Below are 18,133 nucleotides of genomic sequence, written 5' to 3' on the forward strand. Positions count from 1 at the left end.
ATATTTTGATTTAAGCCTTCTTTAAACAAAACATAAAATTTGATCCGGAGCAATTTTATTCCTAACATCTAAAATTGTGCAATTTTACCCCATAAAATATGTTGAATGCTCTGCCATAAATAGGACTTACTTTTGACATTCACTGAAGGGTTCTATGTTTCTGTGTCAAACTTGTGCCAATTTGCAACAACTTATTGAACTAAGTACTCCTGCCAATTTGCATCAACTTATATTGGAGAGATTGTGATTATGTAGGAAAAAAGAGAAAAAATATACAAAATAGAAAAAACAGATGTTTTATTATTAAAACCTTTAATTAAAACATAAAGTAAAGGGTTTTGGTATTTTAAAATTTATTTAGTATAGTTTGATCATTGACCCAAACATAAGGATTAAGGAGTTAACAAAAATAAAAACTGGACATTATATACTTATTTCTAAAAACACATGAACTAAGTAATGTATTAGGTAAAAAATATAGGGGCCTTATAGTTATTTACTATAGAAATTAACACATCATATGATTGTTCTATTAACTCACATATACACCTAGAGGTTACATATTTCAGTTCTAATATCTCTTTAATCTTCCAGCATTACAAATTGAAAATCATTATGCCTAAATTGTATTATTATTATACATCATACTAAATTGACCGTTTCCCAAAAACCTTGAAGATATTATTATACTCATTTGAGAGACTAACACCTAGAATGCTTCTAAAAACATGATTAGAAGACACATAATTCAAAATATTTTTCTCTCTTTCATTTCGGGTCTGAAGTCTGACAGTCATAAGCCAATCTAATTGGAAATAAGAGCAGCAAGTTCAACTCTGCTAGTAACATGTATAATATCAAAGTGAGACTTTAACATGGTATCATTCCACAGAATATGTATATTTTCTGTAAAACAACAAGCTAAACAGGTTGAATGATGAGGTAACATGCTCATAATCAGGGAAGATGTTCACTATCAAAAACACTTACAGGTGCTTCAAATTGTGGAGATAATGGTTCCCAGGGTCCCGCTGAGATTGCATCCCTGAAGTTTACTGAATATCAAAGATTAAAAAAAGATAAAATTAGTAATTAGAAATGAAATATAAAGAAACATTGATCTAAATAGAAATGGATTAAAACCTGAAGAATGGAATCAACCTCCGGAATATGTGATGCAGATCTGGAACCACAACAGCTCCTACATTTGTCTCTATTGTACAGAAAGGAAAATTTGGGGGGCATGAGCTTTTCCATTCTCAACCTAAATATACCTCATCAGAAATTGTATAAACCAATAAACAAACACTTAGGACTGGAGGAGGAAAAGGCAAAGAAATAGTACTCACTACCAAGTTGAAGAGAGTGGATTTTCCGACGTTGGGGAAGCCAACTATTCCAGCCTTCAAACTTATACTTATCTTGGAAGAAGAAGAGGAAAAACGCCTATATATACCTAAACACCTGTCAATTGAGAGCTATTAGATAACAGAGCTATTCAAAGAAGTGGATCAGAGAAGAAACTGGTTTAGCAGAAGAAATTTGATACCCAGCAGGGAGACGTTATAATTGAGAGAGACCGCAAGATAAAAGCTCGCGTGTCGAAGTTGAAAGAAGGAAAGGACAAGGATGAAAGTGATGAAGGCTGGGAGAAGATGGAAGAAGATTTGGTTACATGCTAAAGAACAACAGTTAGACATTGAATAAAGGTCTAAAATAATGGACAATATTTTATTTGATGAATTATGAATGTTGAATGCCCATTACCATCATTCTCAAAACATAAGTCAATAGCTAATCATTATCCTGCAACCCAAATTTCATGTTAGGCCCAAACTGCTCTACCCTTCTTTAGACAAATGACTACCTTTAACCTCGGGTCCTAGGTCCAAATCACCAGGGTGGAGTGAATCTAAATATATATAGAGTCTATAAACAGAGTCGATAAACATATGCATGTTCTAATTCTTTACCCATCAGTCTAATGACCCTTCGAGAATGAAATCTTCATCAAAAATAAATAAATAATTATAATAGAAGGAAAACAATTAAAAACATAGCAAAACACATTTCAATTTCATGAGAGAAGAGAACTGAAAAATAAAAAAAACCCGAAAACCCCAATAAAACATGAAATTGAACCAAAGTTAAAAATTGTATCAGCTTTCCTATCTTAGAGCAGAAACTCTGCTATAAGAGAAGAGAATTAAGAAAAAAGCACCAACAATAAAAATAATAACAAGTCAATAAAATTCTATTTGAAATCAACACTCTAAAGTTTGCAACCATTAACTTCATTGAAACAAATAAAAATCAACTATTGTCAATATTTTGATTTAAGCCTTCTTTAAACAAAACATAAAATTTGATCCGGAGCAATTTTATCCCTAACATCTAAAATTGTGCAATTTTACCCCATAAAATATGTTGAATGCTCTGCCATAAATAGGACTTACTTTTGACATTCACTGAACGGTTCTATGTTTCTGTGTCAAACTTGTGCCAATTTGCAACAACTTATTGAACCAAGTACTCCTGCCAATTTGCAGGTATCACTCCATACGACCCTGCTAATATCCAACAAGTGATGAATCCAATGTCAGCAAATCCTTAGCAGGTCATCAATCAAACCCAGCCAATATGAAGCATTTGATGCATTCAACAACTGATGAATCCTAACATTGGATATAATTAAAGCTGACGAACTCGAGCCCTGCATCAGTTGAGAAGAAAATGAGCAATATTCACCCATATTAACATGATTCAAATTGTTTATCTAGCATCATTAATGTAAAATAAAGTGACAAACTATCGACTGACAGGCACATCTGAGATGCTCCCCAATCGTTTTAATTGCCTCAAGTCAAGATTTAAGCTCTCACAAAGCTACGAACTAAAAAATATTTGAGCCACACTACGGCCTTGCTGGTTACAAACCAATTTGCAAAAAATTCAACTTGAGAAAGGAGAACAAAATAAAAAAAAAAATTCAAACAAAGTCTCCATTAAACGTATCGATATCTGTAAATTCTCTATTAAGATTCTCGTGAAGCCATTTTGAGTTTTTTGGGCTTATTAAAAAACACTTAACAGATAAAAAAAATTGGAACTATAAATATGAAAAAAACAGTATTGATCACAACAATAAGAAGTACACTACCTCATGCTACAAACTAATTAACTCAGTTTAAATCCATAAATTCAGTCTATACCTTGAATATCTGATCACGAAATGGCAAGAAATATACAAACTAAGGGAAATTAGACAGAAACATGGTTGGTGATTATTCTGATTCGAATTCCAACACGTTTACTATATCCTGAGCCACATTCTTACAGGTTACAAACCAATTTGCAAAAATTCAACTTGAGAAAGGAGAGCCAAATGAAAAAGAAAAATTCAAACAAAGTCTCCATTAAACGTATTCATACCTGTAAGATTCTACTGAAGTCATTTTGAGTTTTTCGGTCAAGTTGAGCTCTGTAAATTTGAACTTGGCTCATTCAGAAACACAACTAAATATGACAAAAACAGTATTGATCAGAACAATAAGAAGTTCACTTCCTCAGGCTACAAACTAATTAATTCAGTTTAAATCTTTAAATTCAGTCAATGCCTTGAATATCTGATCACGAAATGGTACGAAATATACAAATTAAGGGAAATTAGACAGAAACATGGCTGGTGATTGTTCTGATTCGAATTCTAACAGGTTTACCATATTCATATTCTGATAAAAGACAATCTAACACTAAAATTATAGTTTATGTGAATTCCAAATACAACAATATACAATAAGTACCTTGATATGTTGTGCCCATATAATTTGGCTTTTAACCAATATAATTAGGTATTATGATGAGTTATTGAAGAGATGAGCAAGGCCACACTTGAAATATGATAAGTCTGAATCGATCTCATTCTTAATCTGAATTCAAAAGCAAGAGTAAAAAAAAGCAGAAATCAGTTAAATATAAGAAACTCATCTATAAAATCTCAGTGAAGCTCTAAAAGAACAATATGAAAGTGAACTACAGAATTCAGTTTGAGAAACAAAACAAAAGTGAGGAGATAAAACGAATTCATCAATCAAACAAACAATCGACATAGAAAAAGGAAGATAATGACCTTGGAAGTAATTAGATTGAAACCGCTACGGTGTGGAGGATACTGGAAAACCTAAAAACCAAATCCCCAAATTAAATGACGATACCCTCACATCATTGCGATTCTTCCACTGCGACTCTTCTGGTTTGATTCCTGCAAATTTAAGAAAATCCCCCTTGTTTTCACGCGATGTTCTCTGAAAATATCTCCTTTTGATTTGGGGATTTTACAGGCAAGGGATACAACGAGATTTTGGTTATTTTATGGAGATGTTAACGACATCAGTTAGTATCCGTTGTTGATTTGGGGATTTTCTGATTTCTAGACATCAGCTATTTGAAAGTTTACGTGTAAAAGGTAAACAAAATAGAAAATTTGGCTAAGCCTGAAGCAACACCATCATTGACAACAAAAGGTAGAAATCTCGGCATAAAAGCATAATTGATAGAATGGGATACATATCATTAAATATAAATATCCTTTCCACAAAGCACAAGTTTAAATACATAGCACTCAGAAATCATCAATCAGACTAGAACTTAAAAAACAAAAAAACAATCCAAGTTAACAAGAACACTCAAAAGAAAAAGGACATAAATCAATGTCTCCTAACACGTTTGAACCGTCTTAATTGAAACTCCTCCTCATCCTCCACCTGATCAGCAATCTCAGCCATAGCTAAGGGTATAGCATTAACATTGTTTGCTTTATCGAGTAGAATAAGGCTAGGCACATGTTTATACACACGAGATGCCAATATACACCCCTTATCCAAATTCATCAAATTCTTAACCTCCAATTTGTTGTTAATGTTTTCAGAAAGGATGCATCCACTTGGTCTAGCTCTTTTTGGCCTCAAACTAGTCAACACTTGATCCTTATTTCTGAACCCCAACACTTGTGAATCCACTGTGGCTAACTTGATCCATGATTCCACTAAACCATATTCTTTCATCACCCATATATGAGTCACATCCTAGTTCGTTCCATAACAGCAATTGATGATTCCCCAAATTCCATCATAGTTAAATCTACATCACTTGAATTTGCCAAACATTCCGGCAATGATATGTGGCCAAAAGTCTCATCCTTCACATCAAACACTATAATGGAATTAGTATGTGATGGAATAGGTGGTTTATTGGAGGCAAGCAAATGAATCCCACCATTCACAAAAACTTCTGAATGCCCAAAGAAGTGGACTGTTGGAGTGATAAGCTTCCTCCAACAATTTGAATTAGATGAGTAGACAAAACCGTCACTGGAGTCAATCAATAAGATTTTGTAATCTTGTGTCCTTTCATCAAATCCAAACCCGGTAACAGACCAACCGAAGAGTGAATCTGAGTGGGGCGGAGGAATTGACAGAAAATGTTGAATTGAAGGGTTACCGAGGATCAAGTTAACTATGTGAATACCAATACTTTGAGCAATATTTGATATACACATTAAACCGTTGGTGGACCCGAGTATTCGAGGGTAGGTTTGAGGAGCAGGATGAGGAAGATGGAGTGACATGGGGTGGAAGTAATCTTGATTGTCATTGTTAAAATGAAAAGAGTAACTTCCAGTTTTATTATCACGTTGATGCACAAATATTTGGGTTTTGGAATAGCGAAGGTGGGATGAAATGAAACGAGGACTTGTGATGAGAGAACTCTAAGCTACGTGAACAAAAACATTCTTTTATTATTTTTTTTTTTTTGCTTTATTATAATTTACTTTTAAACATTGTTGCATGATTATTCGTGAATTGTGTTTATTATTTTTGAATATTTTAATTTAATTACGTTCAAGACTGTCTGTGCCTTTAGGCAGTAGAGGCGGTCGCCTAGAGCTCCAAAAAATTGGAGCCCCATATATAATAAATAAATAATTTTTTAGTTATACTTTTTAAATATATCATAATTGCTACCATTATTAATATTTTAAATATTGATTCCTTGAAAAAGAGAAAAAATTATTGTGGAATTTTAAACATCACAATGCTAACGTTAACTCTTACAGGTTTTATTTTATTTTATTCTTTGTTTTTTTTAACTAAAAGGATGGGACGCGAAGGAGAGGCCGGACATTCCAACTAGGTTGGCACCCCCAGCACAAACCAACAACCCGAATATTATTAAAAGAATCGAAAAAATTACAAAGAATGAGGAAGAAAGGAAGAAAAAAGAAAAGAAAAAAACTAAAGAAAACGAACATGAGCTAGGTTACAGATGTCATCAAAAACGAAAGATTGGCAAAAGTAAGGAGCTGACGTCCACCAAACAATCGAAGAAGCCGTCTTGCCGAAGCTTGCTAACCGATCCGCTGCTTGGTTACCCTCCCTGTAAATGTGTGTGATTCGGCAGTTCATAGCAGAGACCCGAGTTAGACACCTGTACCAATCCTATTTAACCTTCCAGGGAACTTCCGTGGACTTTGCAAGTAGTAAGTTGACGGCATAGAGCGAGTCCGATTCGATCCATAGGTAACGCCAGTCCCTTTCCCAGGCCGTGTCAACGGCAAAAATAATTGCTAATAATTCAGCAACATGCGCATGAGTGTCCGGGATCGGAAAAGCGAAACAACCCTTGACGAAGCCCCTACAATTTCTAAAAATACCTCCGGCTCCACCATTTCCCGGGGCACCAGAGACGGCACCGTCCGTATTAACTTTTGTCCAACCAGCGAGAGGCCGCAGCCAACGCACAAACTAATGGTCCGGATCAGGCGGTGGGCGATCCTTGTGACGGAACTCACAAATGAGAAAACGCAGACGACGCTGCAAAATTTGGATTGAAGGTAGCTCTTCTTCAAAAATAGCCGAGTTCCTAATCTGCCAAATAAACCAAAGGCTGGTAATGATCGCATAATTCCAACTTAAACGCAGCCCACGCCTAAGACGAACTCTTCGCACTAACATGAAGAAATCCGCAAAATTCATACCCAGACAGCAAGGCACACCAAACATATTAAAGACCAGAAACCAAAGGCTCGTAGCCACCGGACAGAGGACAAAAAGGTGATCGATGGTTTCAATGTTGCATTTGCACAATTCACACCGTGAGGCTATATTAAAACCGCAGACCTGCAGGCTAGTTTGAACCGAGATACACCTATTGATAATAAGCCAACAAACCATTGATCGTCTAGGGGGAACAACAACATTCCAAAGGAACCTATACCAGTCGACCAGGGCTGCGGGTCGAAGGAAACGGTAGAGCTCCCGCGCAGTGAGCTTGCCGGAAACAGAGGGTTTCCACACGCAGGTGTCTGAACCTTCTTTGTTTTGGCTGATACGTCTGATATTCAGTTGAATATTCTCTAGGAGCCGATGCAAATTGGTCCAGGCGTCCTCAGTTCTGAAATTGCATATAGGTTCAGAGAGATTGCGTTGAACCTTAATCGGAATGCCAAGCTGATCTGCAACCGTCGGATAGATCCACTCATCCGTCCAGAAATTCAGCAAAGAGTTATTCCCAAACCACCAAACCATCTCACTTCTGATCCGCGCAATAGTGTCCCGCGTAGAAGACCAAATAGCCGAATTTAAGATGTACCTACGAGGGATTCCGGATTTCTCAAAAAACCTGGAGCGTAACAAGGAGGGGACGAATGAGCCATTTTGGATTAAATCCCAACTAAATTTCCCAAGCAAAGCAGAGTTGAAAAGTTTAAAGTCCTTGATACCTAGACCACCTTCATCCTGTCTATTGCAACAAACTTTCCACGGAACCAAAATTAACTTGCGGAGATCCCTGTTGCCTGTCCAAAGGAAGTTTCTTACCGCTTTGTTGATTTTGGTGAGCAGGGCAGCAGGCCATTTATAAATCAAGAAGGAGTGAATCAAGGAACCTGTCAGAACGGCTTTGATAAGAGTGAGACGACCCGCGAAGGAGAGAGTCTGCCCACGGCAGAGGCTGAAATTAGCGAGGAATCTATCCACCAAAGGCTGTAAATACCGGGATCTAGGAGTTCCTTGAAACAACGGGACTCCAAGGTAGAGAAAAAGGAGAGATGCTTGTCTGATGCCCAGGATACCCATCAGCCTGCTACGACGCTGATTGTTGATATGGTTCCCAAAAATGACCTCAGATTTATCCCAATTTACCTTCTGACCCGATATAGAGGCATAAAAGTCAAAAAGCTCCCGAATACAATGCATATTACCAGCTGTAGCTCTTCCAAAGAGCAACATATCATCCGCATACAGGAGGTGCAAGGGGAAATTAGCGTGTCTGGAGTAGCCCATCTGAACAAATTTTCCTTCCCTCACAAGGTTGTCCATCCAACGACTGAAAAAGTCCTCAGCCAAGCCAAAGAGGATAGGCGATAATGGGTCATCCTGGCGCACTCCTCGAGAGTAGGCAAAATAGCCTTTACTTCCCCCGCTGAAAGCAATAGAAATCCGCGCAGAGCGGAGAATTTCCAGTATCCAATTTCTGAATTGTAAGGAAAAGCCAAAAGCTTCAAGGACAGCCAACATAAAGTTCTAGTCCAGAGTATCGAATGCTTTCTGTTAACTTGAGGAAAAATCCTTGATCGGAGCACTTCCCTGTGAGGTGCCGTTGGGATTGGCCAGGGACACTCCGATGCCAAAGTCAGTAAGATGGATCAAGGAAACCAACGGAATTGACAAGAATGGTGAGAATGTGTGTGTACCTTGATAACCTAGGGGATCAGGCTATATATAGCTGGGAAGTTGTAACCTTCAGGTAACTAGAAAGTCTCCATTAATGCCTCATTAATGGCGGTTACGGGTTATTCTGAACCTGGCGGATTAGCTAATTAATAACTCATTTAATGATCTTTTATGACCGAGTCAGCGGCCAGCCGTTATAGTGGCGAAGGGAGAGATTCGCCCTATAGGTCCGCCAGCGGATCTCTCTGAGCTGATCTGGGGAGATCCGCCAACCAGCTTCCTTTTGGAGACCACTACGCGGTATACTTTGAGGTGAATATCCCTTTTGGTCCTCAGGATAATATCTCAATGTTATCAGAAGCCCCCCCCCCCCAAAATGTCCTTAAAGTCCTTTAGGGCTTTTGAACTTCCGCGCGCCGTCATAAACACTCGCATTAATGAGCACATTGTTCAATACCATTGGATGACTGACACGTGTAGTGGACACACTGTCCCAGGAAGAAGAAAACTTCTTTCTTCTTCTTACGCTTTCTCTTTCTTCCTCATTTCCCCATTTTTCTCCTGCGCTCGAAGCTTTTCTGGGATTTCTTCTGGGTTTTGCACCAAGCTTCCGATTTCTCATGTAAGTTTTTCTTTTCACTTTAACTTTTCCTGGATGTTTAGAAGTTCGTCTTCATCTTCTAGATCAACTTCAGAACTTTTTAATTCCTCTTATCCTCCTGAAATTGAAGTAGATTTTAGCTAGACTACCTCGTCATCGGAGAACTCCCCTTCTTCCGAGGACACGGTTAATTCCGATTTAGCTGAGTTTGATAACTCGGCGCGTAATCATTACCAGACTCGTTCCACTAGGAATCCCTCTCTTTTTACTTCTATCTCCGGTGCTGCTCCGGCCGGTGACCCTAGGTGGTTCCGGGGATCAATGGCCTCTTCTTCGATTCCTCCCAAGAAAAAGAATCCCCGAGCGGAGTCCACTCCGTCTCACATGAATGCCGCGGATCTAGCGAATCTGGCGGATCGCTTTCCCTGGATAAAAAATTATGAGACCCAGCTCGCCGCATCTCATCAACGTCCTTCCTGTCCGCCTAGCGGTTTCCTCACAGTGTATAGTAGTCATGTGGAGAGAGGGTTCCGACTTCCTCTTCCAAAGATGATGGCGGACATCCTCTTTTACTTTGACATCACAGTCAGCCAGCTACATCCTAACTGCTGGTTGGACATTGCTTTAGACTGCTACCTTGCCTCGAATTTAGGAGTTGTATACACGGGTCGTATCTTTAGAGCTTTTCACAAACCCTCAAAAAGGAAGTCCGAATCTTATCTCACGTTCGCCAAGTTCGGAGCTTATTCGCCCTTTAGCGAAAAAATGTCTAATGTTCATTGCTGGGATGAGAAATTCTTCTACGTGAAGATAAAGGATGGCGAACCATTGGGCTTTCCTTCAGTCTGGAATCCCAGGCCGCTACATATGGCGGGTGACATGCGAATTTTAACAAACAGTGATGAGGAGGTGGCGGAGCTCATGAAGCAGATTAAGGCGGATGCATGGACTTATGCAGACGCCTTAGCTTTCATGATGAGTGATATCCCATTGATTCGTCGGGAAGAGGATAAATTTATTTACTCAAAGATTGCGCAATTTGACCAAGGTACCCTTCATTTCTTCGTGAACTTTGATTACTTTAATGTTTTCTTTGGCAGGGGTGTATCTAAGGCCAATCACGCTCTTGCAGAGACACGCAAGAAGTTTTTGGAGGCTGAAGCTCGCAAGAAAGGTCTAGCGGTGAATCCTCAAGCTGATACTGGTAAACGTCCCGCAGAGAAGGTGGTTGATCCGCCACTAAAGAGGAGGAAGCCCAACACCACTGGGGGCCTTAAGCTTATGGCGGATGCCATGAGGTCCGCCAAACCTGCTGAGGAGATTACACAGGTAGTCTACCTTTTGATTTCCTTTCGTTCATCAAGTTTTGGACCGGAGTATGACTCTTTCATGTTTGTGTAGACGGCGAAGCCTGATATTGGTGGATACTGGTCCGCCAAATTGGGAGCCCAAGGTTCTTTCGAGAATGAATCCATCCTAAATGATCTGGATGAGGCCTTGGGTCAGGTGGGCGAAGTGCAGAGGAACTATGACCAGATTCCTGGTTCAATTCATGCCCAAAAGGGGAAGACGGAGCTCCTTTCGGTGAGTTTCTTTTAGAAAAGATGTAGAAAGTATTAGTTCCTTAGTCCTTTTGCTTTTTGATTGAATCGTTTGTTTTTTACAGTTGTATGCTCGCCTTCGCACCATGGAAAATGAGCTCCTTCAGAATGTGGCGGATAAGGCAACTATTGAGAGGTTGGAGAAAGAGATAGTGGAAGCCAATTCCACTATTGCTTCTATTAATGCAGGTCTTGCTTCTGCGAATGCAAACCTTGCTTCTGCCACAGCCGCCTTAATTCTCAAGGATGAGGAGATTAAGAGTCTAAAGGCAAAGATTGCATCTGATGCCAAGAGCCATGAAGACACCCTTGGAGAAGCTGAATACACGGCGGGTGTGCAAGTTTTTTATTACGACGAGATGCTTATGGCGTACTTCTCCTTGGCGCATCCTGAGATTAACTTCACAGATCCGCAATTCGCCGTCCCTGAACCGAAAGATGTGGCGAAGTTCAATAAAATGCCAGACGCTAAGGAGTACCTCTGTGATTACGTTCGGAGATGGATAAAGGGACCTATGGAGGAAACCAAACCCTCTACTACGGTCTTGGTGGATGAGCTTGATGAAGTGCCCCTTAAGGCGGATGCAGAACCAATTCCTGACCAGGCTCTTCCACTTGGTCCCGCATCTTTGGTGAATAAGGAGGTATCTCCTGATGGCGTATCTGCGAATGTGGAGAAGGAGGATCCCCAAGCAAGCACCGTGGGCGAAGAAAGCGCAAAGGAGGATGCTCCTATTGTTGTTTAGCTTGCTTTTATTTGGGATATTGTAAAAACATTTCTAAGTACAATTTGTTTTGATCCTTTATGGAAACTATGTTATTTTACCTTTACGTTTGCGTAAGGAAATATATAGACACCTAGGATTTGGAGTAGGTGGCCAGCCATACTCCACTGTATGAACCTTTGTGAAGGTTTGAAAGCTGTTCTATTCCTTCTAGAGGAAGTAAAGATGCCCAGGGGATCGATTTGCTACCTATCTTTGAGGTGAAATGATCCGCCCGTAGGATTTGTCAATTCCTTTCTGGGAAGGATAAGAGAGTGTAAAGACCTTGCGTCCAAGGATCGTTTTAACTCTATTGGAGATTGGGATCCGCCTAGAGGCGGATCCGCCCATAAAATTGATCCTCTTATGTTTTTAAGGGCATCGAGGACGTATCTCTAAGATAGCGATACATTGCAAATGTGGAGAGCGTTGGATGCCCCCCCCCCCCTCTTTTTAAGACTGGAATATTGATATTGCTACAGTAAACAATAAAAAGAACATAGATAATAGAACAAATGATGTTTATTAATGGGAGAAACCTTATTACAGCAAGTAGGTCTTATAAGTGAGCCTCGTTAAAACCTTTAATAAGAAAAACCACATGGGAAAAAGCTTATTAAAGGAAAAAGAGTACTCAAGACCGTGTATACACTTCATTTTCTGACAAAGTATTTGCGGAGATTTTGGAGGTTCCACGTGCGTGGCAGTGTATTGCCCTCCATGTCCTGTATTTTAAACGTGGCTGGTCCAATCTTGTCCACTATCTGATATGGACCCGTCCAGTTAAGTCCTAGCTTGCCCTTGCCTTCTCGAGATTGGACTTTATCAGCTTTACGGAGTACGAGATCTCCCACATTTAGATCCACAAGTTTGGCGTTTTTATCATGGTAAGCTGCAATCCGCTGTTTGTATGCTGCCATGCGTATATAGGATTGATCCCTGCGATCTTCAATCTGATCTAGGTGCTCCCTTAGTCGTTTGTCGTTGTCCTCTTCACAATAAAAGGCCACTCGATCACTGGGGACCTGTATTTCGACTGGAATAACGGCTTCAACGCCATGAGAAAGGGCGAACGGTGTTTCCCCTGTAGCCGTCCTTGGGGTGGTGCGATAAGCCCATAAAACACTTGTTAGTTGATCCGCCCATTTCTTATCATGCTCTCCCAATCTTTTCTTTATCCCCTTCACGATCGTTCGATTGGTTACTTCGGTCATTCCATTGGACTGGGGATAATAAACGGAGGCGAATCTGTTCAGGATGCCCAACCCCTCACAGAAAGCCTTGAATTCGCCACAGTTGAACTGTGTTCCATTATCGGTGATGATGGTATGTGGAACACCGTATCTTCCTACTATGTTGTCTTTGACGAATTCCACCATTCGTTCTGCAGTAATGGAGGAAACAGCTTCGGCTTCTACCCATTTGGTGAAATGGTCCACTGCCACTACCACGTACCTTCTTTGCCGACGAGTCGGGGGAAATGGGCCGACAATATCTATTCCCCAGAGGGCGAATGGACGTCCTTCTATGATTAGCCTCTGAATGTGTTTGGTAGTATGTGATTCATTCGCATGAATCTGACAATTGTGACAAGATTCTACCAATTTTTGGGCATCCAATTCAGCCGTGGGCCAGTAGAAACCTGCTAACCTGGATTTTTTCAAGATGGCGGCGGATGCTTCATGTGCCCCACATGATCCCTCATGTAGCTCTTTGAGGATCTGTTGCCCTTCTTCCGGTAGAATGCATTTCAACCAAGGATGACTAAAGGACTTTCTGTAAAGGCCGTCATTGATCAATGAGAAATAAGCTGCTCTCTTGACTATCCGCCGTGCCTCTTCCTTGTCTTCAGGTAAGGTTCCATTTAGCAGATATTGGCGAATGACCGATCTCCAATCATCTTCTACCGTTGTGAATAGGGATACCTCCTCTGAGGCAAATGCTGGAGCTATTTTAACTTCGAAGGGACAATCCGGATCTGTCCAGTTTTCTTCACAAGAGGCCATTTTGGCCAAATGATCAGCCTCTGTGTTGGACTCCCTTGGTACGTGAATCAGTTCCCATTTAGTTTCCTTAGCTTCAAGGTGATCCAGCAACTTTTTGACTTCCGCTACGTATTTGGCCAGAACCTCGTCTTTCACCTCGTAATTCTTGATTACTTGGTTGACCATTAGTTTAGAGTCGCTATAGATTACGATCCACTCCGTAGTGATTTCTTGGAGTAGGCGTAATCCCAGTATCAGAGCTTCATATTCAGCAGCATTATTAGTGGCATGGAAATTTAATTTTGCTGCGTATCGTAATTTTATGTATTGGGGACCTTTGATCACAACGCCTGCACCCGCTCCTTCCGTCGAGGAGGCTCCATCGGTGTACATTGACCATTCCTCTATCGAAGGCTTGGGATGATCTATCCCTTCGTCAGTGAATTCATTCACGAAGTCCGCCAGGACCTGACTCTTTAAAGCTGACCTGCTTTCATACCTCACATCGAATTCACCAAGGCGAATTGCCCACTCCATCAACCTTCCTGAAGTGTCTGGTTTCTGCAACACCTTTCTCATTGGTATATTTGTTCGAACCACTACAGTATGCGCCTGAAAATATGGCCTAAGGCGGATTGCCGTGGTTACAACAGCCAGTGCCATTTTATCAAGCTTTGAATACCTGGTTTCGGCGTCTTTCAAAACCTTGCTCACGTAATAAATCGGAAACTGCTGGCTATCCTCTTCTTGTATCATGACCGTGCATACGGCTTTGTCTATGACCGATACATACATGTAGAGATCTTCTCCCTTCAAAGGTCGACTCATCATGGGTGGCTCTGTGAGGAACTGCTTGATTCCTCCGAAGGCTCTTTCACAATCCTCATTCCACTCGAATGCCTTTTGTTTCTTGATGACTTCGTAAAAGGGCTGGCATCTGCGAGCTGAATAAGAGATAAACCTGCCCAAGGCTATGATACACCCATTAAGGCGTTGTACCTCTCTGATATTCCGTGGCGCTTGCATTTCCAGGACTGCCTTAACTTTGTCAGGATTTGGGCTAACTCCTTTTTCGCTGATCATGAACCCTAAGAATTTTCCATAGGTTGCCCCGAAAGTGCACTTCTCTGGGTTTAACTTAATGTTGTGGCGTTGGAGTACGTCCAGTACCTCCTTTATATCATCTGCATGCTTTTCTACGGTCGTACTTTTGATGATCATATCATCCACATAGACAGAATAATTACCCCTTTTACTATCTGCGAATATCTTGTTCATCATCCTCTGATAAGTTGCACCTGCGTTCTTAAGCCCGAAGGGCATAACTTTGAAACAATAAGTGGCTTGGTGTGTTACGAACGAGGTCTTGATTCTATCTGAGGGCTCCATAGGGATCTGATGATAACTTGACTTCACATCAGTAAAGGAATACATTGCGTGACCGGCGGTTCCATCTACAAGCATGTCAATACATGGCAAAGGATAGTTGTCCTTGGGGCAAGCTTTATTGAGATCTGTAAAGTCAATGCACATACGGTAAGATCCGCCAGCTTTTTTCACCAACACGACGTTCGCCAACCACTAAGTGTAAAGTACCTCCTCGATGGCATCCGCCCTCTAGAGCTTGGCGATCTCTTCCTCAATCACCTTCTGCCTTTCCGGGCCATGATTTCTCCATTTCTGAGCCACAGGAACTGCATCCTTATCAATGTTGAGTTTGTGAGTGATTACGTCTGGGCTGATTCCGGGGAGAATTTCATCCTTCCATGCAAAGACATCCTCCGCCTCGCAGAGCACTTTGGTGATTGCATCTTTAATCTCGCCTTTGAGCCCCTTAGCCATTCGCACCTGCTTTCCATCCGCCATAAGGTACATTTCGGTCTCGCCCAAGGCCATTGTGACGCGCTCCTCTTCATCTTCCTCCTTAGACTGGGGGCGAATCATTAATGATGCCGAATACGTCTCTTGGGCCACCTTTTGGCTACCTTTGATCATTACACCTCCCTTGGCCGTGGGAATGTAAAGCATTAAGTGGAGAATAGAGATAAGAGCTGCAACTTCAGAGATAAAAGGTCGTCCGAGGATGATATTGTAAGCTAACTGACCATCCAAGACCGAAAACTCTAAATCTCCCCTCCAAACTTGATCATCATCTGTAAGCTCATAGTCCAAAGTAACTTGGCCTTTTGTTTGAATAGTATGTCCCGTTACTCCCAAGATATCGACCACGGTTGGCTCTACTTGAACAGGATCAATCCTGAGTTTGGCGAAAGCTCCTCGGGTAATGACATTGCATGAACTTCCAGTATCAATCATTACCCTTTTCATCTCCCAGCCTTCAACCATCATAGTGACGACCAGAGCATCTGCATGGGGTGGTATCTCAGGACCTGCATCTGAAAAGGGGCGATTTAATGATGTCCTGTCAAGGGCAGTAGTCCTTGCCTTTTTCAATGTTGGCTGGTACCCAGGTCCGCCTGCTATGACATTGATGGTACCCTTTCCTTTCTTCTTTGGGTCCTCCCTGGGTCTGTCACCTTCTCCTCTTTTGCCTTCTGTTTGGATGAACCGATCCAATTTGCCCCTTTCTATGAGACGCTCAATTTCTCGAGCTAATTCCTAGCATGCATCAGTGTCATGGCCATTTTTCCTGTGGTAATTACAATAGTTTTTTGGGTTTTTACCATTATTGGTATACTCCCCCCCCCTTTGGTTCGGGGTATGAAATGCTCCGCTTGTGTTGGCTGTTATCGATCCACATAAGAACTTCACTCTTAGAAGCATTGAGATGTGTAAAGGAGGTGACAAACGTTGATTTATTCCTAGAATCTCTTCGCTTGCTTCGAGAGGAAGGATCCTGACGCTTGTCTTTGTCCCGTTCTCGAAGACGAGATTCGCCCCTGTCTCTTTTTGGCGATGATGGTGAACCTCGGCAAATGTCGTCCACCTCTATAAAATCTTTACAACGCTCCATCAGCTCCGCCATGCTGGTGGGTTTCTTTCGGATGAGATCTTCCTGCAAACTCTTGCAGGTAGTGTTTCTTACGAAACATTCCACAGCTACGGAGATATCCACATCAACGATTTGTATGCACAATTGGTTGAAAGTGTCCACATACTCCCGAAGGGGTTCATTCGCTTTCTGCTTTAACTCAAAAAGCTTTCCAGATTTCACCACTGCAGGAATACAACCGGCGAATTTAGCACAAAATTCCCTGCTCAATTGATCGAAGCTGTTTATCGAGCCCGGAGGTAGAGATTGAAACCACAAATAGGCTGGGCCCCCCAGCGTGGTGACAAAAATTTTACAGAGCACGGGCTCGGTGGCTCGGTTGAGCCTGGCCAGTATTCGATACTTTCGAACGTGAGCTTCTGGATTATCTTTGCCTGTGTATATTGCGAGATTGGGAATCTTAAAAGCTCTTTCTGTCTCCTCCGCCTCAATCCAAGCTGCAAAAGGCGAATCTCTATTGGCGAACGGGTTGTGCCTGGCATTTTCTTCATTCATACGGAGCACCAGGGCCCTTACCCTATCATCAAAAATTTTCGGATCCGCCCTGGGACGGCCTCTTCGTGGCGATCTGCTTGGAGAAGAAGAAGAAGAAGAACTTGAATCAGACGATGGATCTGATGGCGAATGTCTTCCTTCATTACCGCGTCCACTTCCTCCTCCGCCTCCTCCTCCACCACCACCTCTCCCTCTATTTCCTCCACCTGGGGGAGTCAGACCGCTTCCTCCCCTCTGGCCTCCTGACGGGATGTGTCCAACAGTTCCTGAAGGCGGCGGCGGTGGTGGTCCACTTGCATGGGATTCCTTTTCTGGCCTTTTACTTCGCCTACGGCCAGTAGATGGGGGCGATCTGCCACGACGGGAGGATCTTGCTCGTCGGGGCGAAGGTGACCTTATCCGCTTATCCTTCTCTTTTCTATGCTTCTTGCGAGTTGGCCCTTTAGATCCGCTAAGGGATAAATTCGTCTGTGGACGCCTGGGTACATCGGACCCACCAAGATTCAACCCCGGACCCCTAGATCCGCCAGGAAGGGTTGTATCATTTCTTTGACTTCCTTCACCAGGGAATAACTCCCGATTAATTGGTCGCTCGCCACCTGATGTCGTGGCCGTTAACATGGAATCCGTGTTGTGAGCTTGAAGGAACGAGGAGCTATGGGCACCTGGTCCAAGGCCAAAGTTTAACAAAGGCAAAGATGAAATGGTTGAACTAGACGTCGTACTCCAACGCGGAGGAAGAGTCATGTATGTTCGAAGGTGATTTCCTATCTCGAGTCCATATCGCGCCTCGATATCTTATGCACACATATTGATAAAAGCAGCGGTAGGCATGTTATTGTCGACATGCGTTATTGGAGCGGTTGTATCGGTGCGACCAGCACTAGATGGTGTAACTAACGGTGTTTCAATCCCTGAGGATGGATTTTCACCTCCGTTGGT

At 41.8% G+C, this 18,133-nt stretch overlaps 1 long non-coding RNA gene across 7 annotated transcripts; it reads right to left on the minus strand.

The window, feature by feature from the left end:
- Positions 1 to 432: 432 nt before the first annotated feature.
- LOC136228943 (uncharacterized) lies at positions 433 to 5,080 on the minus strand. Of its 7 annotated transcripts, none has more exons than XR_010688899.1 (8): positions 4,130 to 5,080; positions 3,804 to 3,929; positions 3,433 to 3,516; positions 2,457 to 2,713; positions 1,350 to 1,464; positions 1,144 to 1,264; positions 991 to 1,055; positions 433 to 836 (listed from the first exon to the last, which is right to left on the minus strand). It is a non-coding gene; the product is annotated as an uncharacterized lncRNA (long non-coding RNA). The 7 variants fall into 7 exon arrangements; XR_010688898.1 differs by having other exon boundaries at positions 433 to 906; XR_010688896.1 differs by adding an exon at positions 1,550 to 1,645 and having other exon boundaries at positions 433 to 1,055.
- Between the last annotated feature and the right edge of the window lie 13,053 nt (positions 5,081 to 18,133).

Source organism: Euphorbia lathyris, chromosome 5 (genome assembly GCF_963576675.1).
Source record: "Euphorbia lathyris chromosome 5, ddEupLath1.1, whole genome shotgun sequence".
Taxonomy (NCBI): Eukaryota; Viridiplantae; Streptophyta; class Magnoliopsida; order Malpighiales; family Euphorbiaceae; genus Euphorbia; species Euphorbia lathyris.